Below are 7,143 nucleotides of genomic sequence, written 5' to 3' on the forward strand. Positions count from 1 at the left end.
ATTCACTTTAATCTGATTGTCTTTCTTGATTCCAATTACAACGTATATATTTTTGTTTAAATATTTTTATTTCATTGACACAAGACACTTTGTGGTGGTGTCGTACCATGTAATTTGTTATTCTAAGATTAACCAATGTAATTATAGACATTAATTAATTTACTCAAAATGAAAAACCAAATGAGTGCTTCATTTGCTAAACAAATTTAGTTTGTAATCATGTTGTATGGAAGCTTTTTGGAGGCAATGCAATAGTCACCACTTATGTCAAGTGTATGTAATTCATGTGGTTTAAAACGTGCCATTTATTCATTTCAAGATAAGCTAATAGTTTCTTTATTTATTAATTTTATGTCAAAAGATGAATTTACTATAGTACTATCGAAATGTTTACATCTCGTACAAGAATATTAAATAAGAACTTAGGGCCTCTACAATCCCGACTATGAGTGCCACCATTTTTGATAAAAAAAAAGATGCAACTGCATCTGCCGGCTTACCTTCACGAGGTTTGTAGGCTACCTTAGCAGATTCCAAAGACAGAAGAAGGCGCCAAATATCATGGAAGACACTATGCATGCATACAGCGGCATCCTCCACCTTGTTTATCATCTGACATACAACCCTTGCATCCGTCTCCACTATTCACTCTTTCAATACCCATGTGAACGCATCAGGAGGATTCTTGCTGGATCTTTTAATCACGTCCGTTCATCGTACATCGTACGGTAAAAAATTATTGTAATTTTTTTTATTTAAAATTGAATATAAACAGTGTCTAATAAAAACTGGATGCACAATGTACGATGAACGGATGTGATTAAATGATCCCTGAGATGAATCTAGCAAGGATCCTCTCTCGTGAACACAAACTAGCAAGGCTTCTGTAATCGCCATTGCTTCACCTGTTGCTGTATCCTGGAAGAAAAGGCCCCCAATCCCGCCAGCAAACTGGAGAATCCCAGCAAAGTCGCGAGCCACCCAACCAATTCCTCCTTTCTTAGTCTTTGCAACGGGTATCCTGGAAGAAAAGGCCCCCAATCCCAACAGCAAACTGGAGAATCCCAGCAAAGTCGTGAGCCATCCAACCAATTCCTCCTTTCTTAGTCTTTGCAACCCAGGCAGCGTCACAATTATCTTTAAAAATCCAAACCTTGATCTATGCCATTTAATTGGAGGGGTTGCATTTCTCGGTAAACAGACCGACTGGGTTGCTTTCTTTTCAGCAGGCTTTAACGAGTTGTTGAATTCCCATATTCGTCGAAACTGGTGAACCAATTTTATATTATATATTTTATTTTATTCTTGGTAAGTTTTGGTAATTATTTTAGTAGAATTTTGAAACTATACTTAATATTTTCAATATAGAACATTCAATTTCTTTTGGAGTAAAATGTGATCAAACAGACGAATTTTAGAGTGATTCAAATTGGAGGACGTTCGTGTGTCTCTTGGCATGTTTATGTCAAAATTTGGGATTTTTCTATTAAACGGTTATTTTATGGCAATGGAATAAAGAAACAATGCGCAGTGCTGAAAAGTGATGTTTATGGGCTTAATTGCAATTTTTGGAGCCCAAGATGACATTTGATGGGTTCGTGGCCTACTGCAGAAGTGTTCAGAATATTCAAAGCTTTAAATCTAACTATTTTGGGCTCGTTTTGGAATATATATGTAGGGCTGGTTTGCTATGGGATATCGAACCGAAAACAGCATATCAAGTCCCAAACCGACTATTTTCGGGACGAAAATCTATCGACCGATCCCAAACCAAAATTTGGATATTCCCGAAGTTAGGGATTCTCGAAATATTTTCGGTATTTCGGGATTTCCCAAAACCGAACTTGAACTCATCCGAACCTGCATTAAAACCCCAATTTAAAATCAGAGACTATGAGTGAATCGTTGAAGATTGAAGGTTGAAAGAGAGAGAGAGAGAGAGTGAAGAGATAGTCAGACCTTCGTCTTCCTCCTGATCCGAGCCCCCAATTCGAAACCCTAAGCCCCAATTTGAAACCCTAACCTTAATTTGAAACCCCACACATAAAGAATTGCTGGAGAGAGTAGGAGGTGGGGATGAAGCAGTGAGGTGTGGTGGTGGCCGGAGTGGAAGAGTTGATAGGAGTCAGATTGTGAGAGGATGGATTGGTGGGTAGCCTTTGAGCTTTGAATTCGAGAGGAGAGACTAAAACTTTGGTGAAGGCAGAGATGGGAAAGAGTGAGATGGGAGAGACTTTGTCTAAAGAGTCTTGAGTCTTTGGACAGCACCCATGTGCTTTTCTGCACACTCTACTTATTTTAATATTATATAATAGGCTATTCTTGATATGTTTGCAGTTTGCTTGAAAGAAATTTAGACAGCTCTTGATGTGCTTTTCTGCACACTCTACTTTTTTTAATATTATATAATAGGCTATTCTTGATATGTTTGCAGTTTGCAGTTTGTTCGATAGAAATTTAGACAGCTCTTGATGTGCTTTTTTGTACACTTTGCTTATTTTAATAATATATAATAGATATTAAAGTTCGGTTCAGGACATGGGTTTTCTGCACACATCATGTGCTTTCATACACACTTTTCTGCACCATTATAGATATTTCTTAAAGTTCGGTTCGGGACTTGGATACTGAATGGTGTTAAGATGTGAGACCGAATCCCATACCGAATAATTCAGGATTGGTTCGGTTTTGGTATTAAAATTTTCGGGATTTTTGGTTCGGGCTTTTTTCGATTTGGTTTCGGTATGGTTTGGGATTTTCGGTATTTTTTTCCACCCTTACATCTATGGGTCCAAAATGTAGCTGTGCAGATTTTAGGCAAATTTTCCCTTTTAATTTAGGGTTATGTTTCCTATTTTATTTTATTTTATTTGGTTTCCTAGTTTGATTGGAAGATCTTTTATTAGGAGGATTTATTTTAGTAGGTTAAATAAGCTTGGCCGGCCCGAATTATAGTCTTCTTCTTCTTCGTGCGTTCTTTGAGGTCGGGATCGGCCGAAAAATGGCCTGCAACCCACGGTCATTCGTCGGAAAAACTAAGAAAGTTTCCTCTTTTGATGCTTCTGTGTCCAACCTCAACGATTCAGAATCTTAACATTCTAATATGGTTTTTAATTCACGAAGGAAGAACAACCGGGTGAACCGAGGCTTACCTTGGTCGGGATTCATTGAAACTCGCCGAAAAAACCAAATATAAAATAGAGCTCCTTTTGAGCTCTAAGGCACAATTCAGTTCGCAGATGTGAGATGATGGTAGGCTGGTGGTGTGATGGTCTGAGGTTCGCCTGCACAACATGTTGTGTGTGGTGGTGTCTCGATGAAGGAGAGGGTGCAAAGAGGGAGAGTTAAAGTGAGAATGAGAACGGGAAATTGAGGAGGTGATCTTGGCTGTACAAAGAGGAATAGATGAGAGATGGGGAGTGAGGGTACAAGGCACGAGAATGACAAAAAAATGGGAGAGGAAGAGATTTCTAGAAAGAGAGATGTCACGGGAGAGAAAGGAGAACACCCCAGAAATGGGGGAAGATTTTGCCACGTGTCAGCAAAGGAGAAGTTCCAGATGTAGAAATATCTTCAATGGTAAAATTACCCAAATGCCCTTATTGTTCCGATTTCCGTAAATTCTTCGTCTTAGCTCCAAATTCGAATCCATTTGCACCCGTGCGTTCATAACGACAAGTACTATCAAAATATGTAAAGAAAACAAATCTTACATGACACGACAAGGCGGTCAATAAAAGTCAACATTTTTACCTAAAATGGTATTTTCGTAAATTCACACTTTAAAATTTATAAAACCATAAAATTTGGGTACGGGTCATTACATTTGTTTTAGGTAGTGAGGTGGGTCAGATGAGTAGGATCTAAGCTTAGATCCAAATTGGAACTTACTTTTTCTTTTTCTTATCAAGTCGGGTCACCGGTTTCTGGAAAATATAGTCGAGAAACTTCCACGGCTCAATCAACCACAAAACTTCACTAAACCTTGCCATAATTGAAGCTTAGAGAATAAGGAATCAAAATATACCATTGGTTTACTCAACCGTGGCCGAAAAATGGCTCAAAACCGCCATATCTCCTGTCTGAAAACTGGGTTAATTTCCAGGGTGTTTTTTGCACTAGATTGACACCACAACATGTATGTAACTAAAAAATGAAATCAAAACATCGACTAGGAAGAGATCGAAGGCATTTTGAGTCTTACCTCGGTCGGGAAATTTGAGAACTCATCGGAGTTCTCCATCTCCTGTTTCTCAGGTTTGAATGCGGACTCGAGGGTTTAGTTCGAATTTCTGAGCTCAAGGAGAGAGATAGGAAGAGGTGCTAGTTTGGGTTGTAGTGGCAGTGCTTGCCGAAGTGGCGAGGCAGGGTGGTGGTGTCGGTGAAAGGGAGAGTGACAAAGCTGAGGGAAGTGAAAGTAGAGAGAGAAAGAGGAAGTTTGAAAAAGAGATGAAAGCTGAGAGAGAGAGAGAGAATCTCCAAAATTGTGGGGAAGAAAACTCCACGTGGAAGAGAGAGATATGATGAGTAAGGTGGGGGCCCTACATGCCAAAATGTTTTTGTAATATAATCAGAGTGTTGTTAAACCCACCCCATTATCCTATTTTTCCACCCACCTTATTATCTCACCACCATAAAAATTTTAAAAATTTAAATCTTATTTTCTCACCCACTATTATTCCTAAAATAACCTTTATACCACTGCATCTCCAATGTTCTGTTTCCACCACCAGTCCCTTCCCCTGAACTAACTTTACACCAAAATCAAGATTGCAAATCTCTAACAGTACAAACTGAACAAACCAAAAAATTTATCTGGTGAAAGTTTACAACCTTGAAAGCCACAATCATTGGTTTTGTTGGAGAGTTGCAGAGAGCAAGAGATCTGCTTCCTCAATTCAACTAATTTCGTTCGAAAAGAAAGAATTAAATTCAAAAAGTGAAAGTAAAAAAATTCTAAAGCTGAGATTTGATTCAAATGAGCTGAAAGCTATCAAATTAAAGATGCAATTCAAAATTGCATTAAAACATTGAAAAGTTAAAAATTTATTGGAAAACACTACAAATTGATTAACATATTTGGAATTGGAGCCCTAGAAATCATAAAAATGAACAATGAGAAATGCTGCCTGTCGACAGATTCTTGAACTTCTTCCGCCGTTGGAAAAACTGGATCTTTCTCTTGGATGGAGAGAGATGAAATGGAAGAGAGAAGAACGGGGAAGAGAGACGGTGGTGGAGAGAAATGGATAGGGATTTAAAAGTCTTTTTCTACAAGGATAAACATGTCATTAACATTTTCATTAAACTGTGGGTGGAAAAATAAGATAATGGGGTGGGCTTAATAACACTTTATAATAATAATATAACAAATATAAATAAATAAAAATTAAATATATGATGTTGATGCATAAAACCGGAAGTCTTGGAACAATGTAAATCCGACCGTGAATCTGCAAAAAATGTAAAGAACACAGGATGTATCGTGGTTCACCCTAATGTTTGGGCTACGTCCACACTGATATTGTATTTCTCTAAGAGGATTGTGAGGGAGAGAGAGCCTATATGTGAGAGTGAGGCTCTAGGATCTCAAGCCTAAGGATTGGCCTCTCTCAATGAGGAGAGTGAAGAGTCCTTTTTATAGAATAAAGGCTTCTCACTTATTACATATTTGCCCTTTCATTTATTACATAATTACATTTGAGTCCCCCGAGTATTTATACGAGATCTAAATACGGAAGCCCTAAGTATGGTACAAACAGTAGTCCCTCAAGTCTTCAGTCAAGAGAGTCTTTTGGCTGGAGACTTGAAATTCAGTTCATGTGTGGGCCGAAATAACTAGATGTCGTCTAGGACTGATACTCAATATGAGGCGGTACTCAATCTGAAATGATGCTCAACTAGAAGTAGCATATGTTGCGAGGCTGCTCTGTTTGTGGCTTATGTTGCCTTGGTTGGCTCGGCTTATGGCGTTGAAGATGAGGGAGTTTCTTTTATAGAATAAGGACTCGCTCCTCAATACATAAATGATGGGCTAGAGTTAATGTTCGCGGCAAAACGATTGCTCAGTAGGCGGCAATGCTCTCTAATGATGGTGAGGGAGTCCCTTTTATAGAATAAGGGCTCGCTCCTTAATACATAAGTGATGGGTTATGAGTGATGCTCGCGGCGAGGCGGTTGCTCAGCTGGCGGCGATGCTCTCTGATGAAGGTGATGAAGTCCCTTTTATAGAATAAGGGCTCGCTCCTTAATACATAAGTGATGGGTGCTCTCTAATGAAAGTGAGGGAGTCTCTTTTATAGAATAAGGGCTCGCTCCTCAATACATAAATAATGGGCTAAGTCCCCCAAGTATTTTTCATGAGGCCCAGTTGAGGCCCAATATATGTTACATAATGTAGTCTCCCAAGTCTTCGGTTAATAAAGTCTGTTGGCTGGAGACTTCAAATTGAATCCATGTATAGGCCGAAATGGCGGTTGTTCGGAGGCAATCTTTGTAAACCATGCACTGAAACTTTGTAGGTGAAGCTCTGTAAATGAAGTTTTCGAAGCTGGAGCTTTTGTAAATGAAGCTTTTGAAGCTAGAGCTCTGTAAATGAAGTTTTTTAAGCTGATTGACATGAGTGATGCTCATGAATGTTTTTGTTGATTGACATGAGTGATGCTCATGGATGTTGACATGAGTGATGCTCATGAATGTTGACATGAATGATGATCATGAATGTTTATGTATGATTGACATGAGTAATGCTCATGTATAATTTTGGAGTACTTGGCGTACTTTTGATCACCTGGTTAGTGATAATAGCGGCAGGGTGCCGAATAATTTTGGAGTACTGGGCGTACTTTTGATCACCTGGTTGGTGGTAATAGTGGCAGGCTGCCGAATAATTTTTTGTAGTACTAGACGTACTTTTGGTCACCTGGTTGGTGCTAATAGCGGTAGGCTGCCGAATAATTTTGGAGTACTGGGCGTACTTTTGATCACCTGGTTGGTGGTAATAGTAGCAGACTACCGAATAATAATTTTTTGTAGTACTGGACGTACTTTTGGTCACTTGGTTGGTGCTATTTTGATTTTGGGCTTATGGGCCTTCGCCCTCCACACAACATTCCAGCCCATTTATTTTGGGCTTTGCCGTTT

The sequence above is a fragment of the Malus domestica genome, chromosome 15, assembly GCF_042453785.1.
Source record: "Malus domestica chromosome 15, GDT2T_hap1".
NCBI lineage: Eukaryota > Viridiplantae > Streptophyta > Magnoliopsida > Rosales > Rosaceae > Malus > Malus domestica.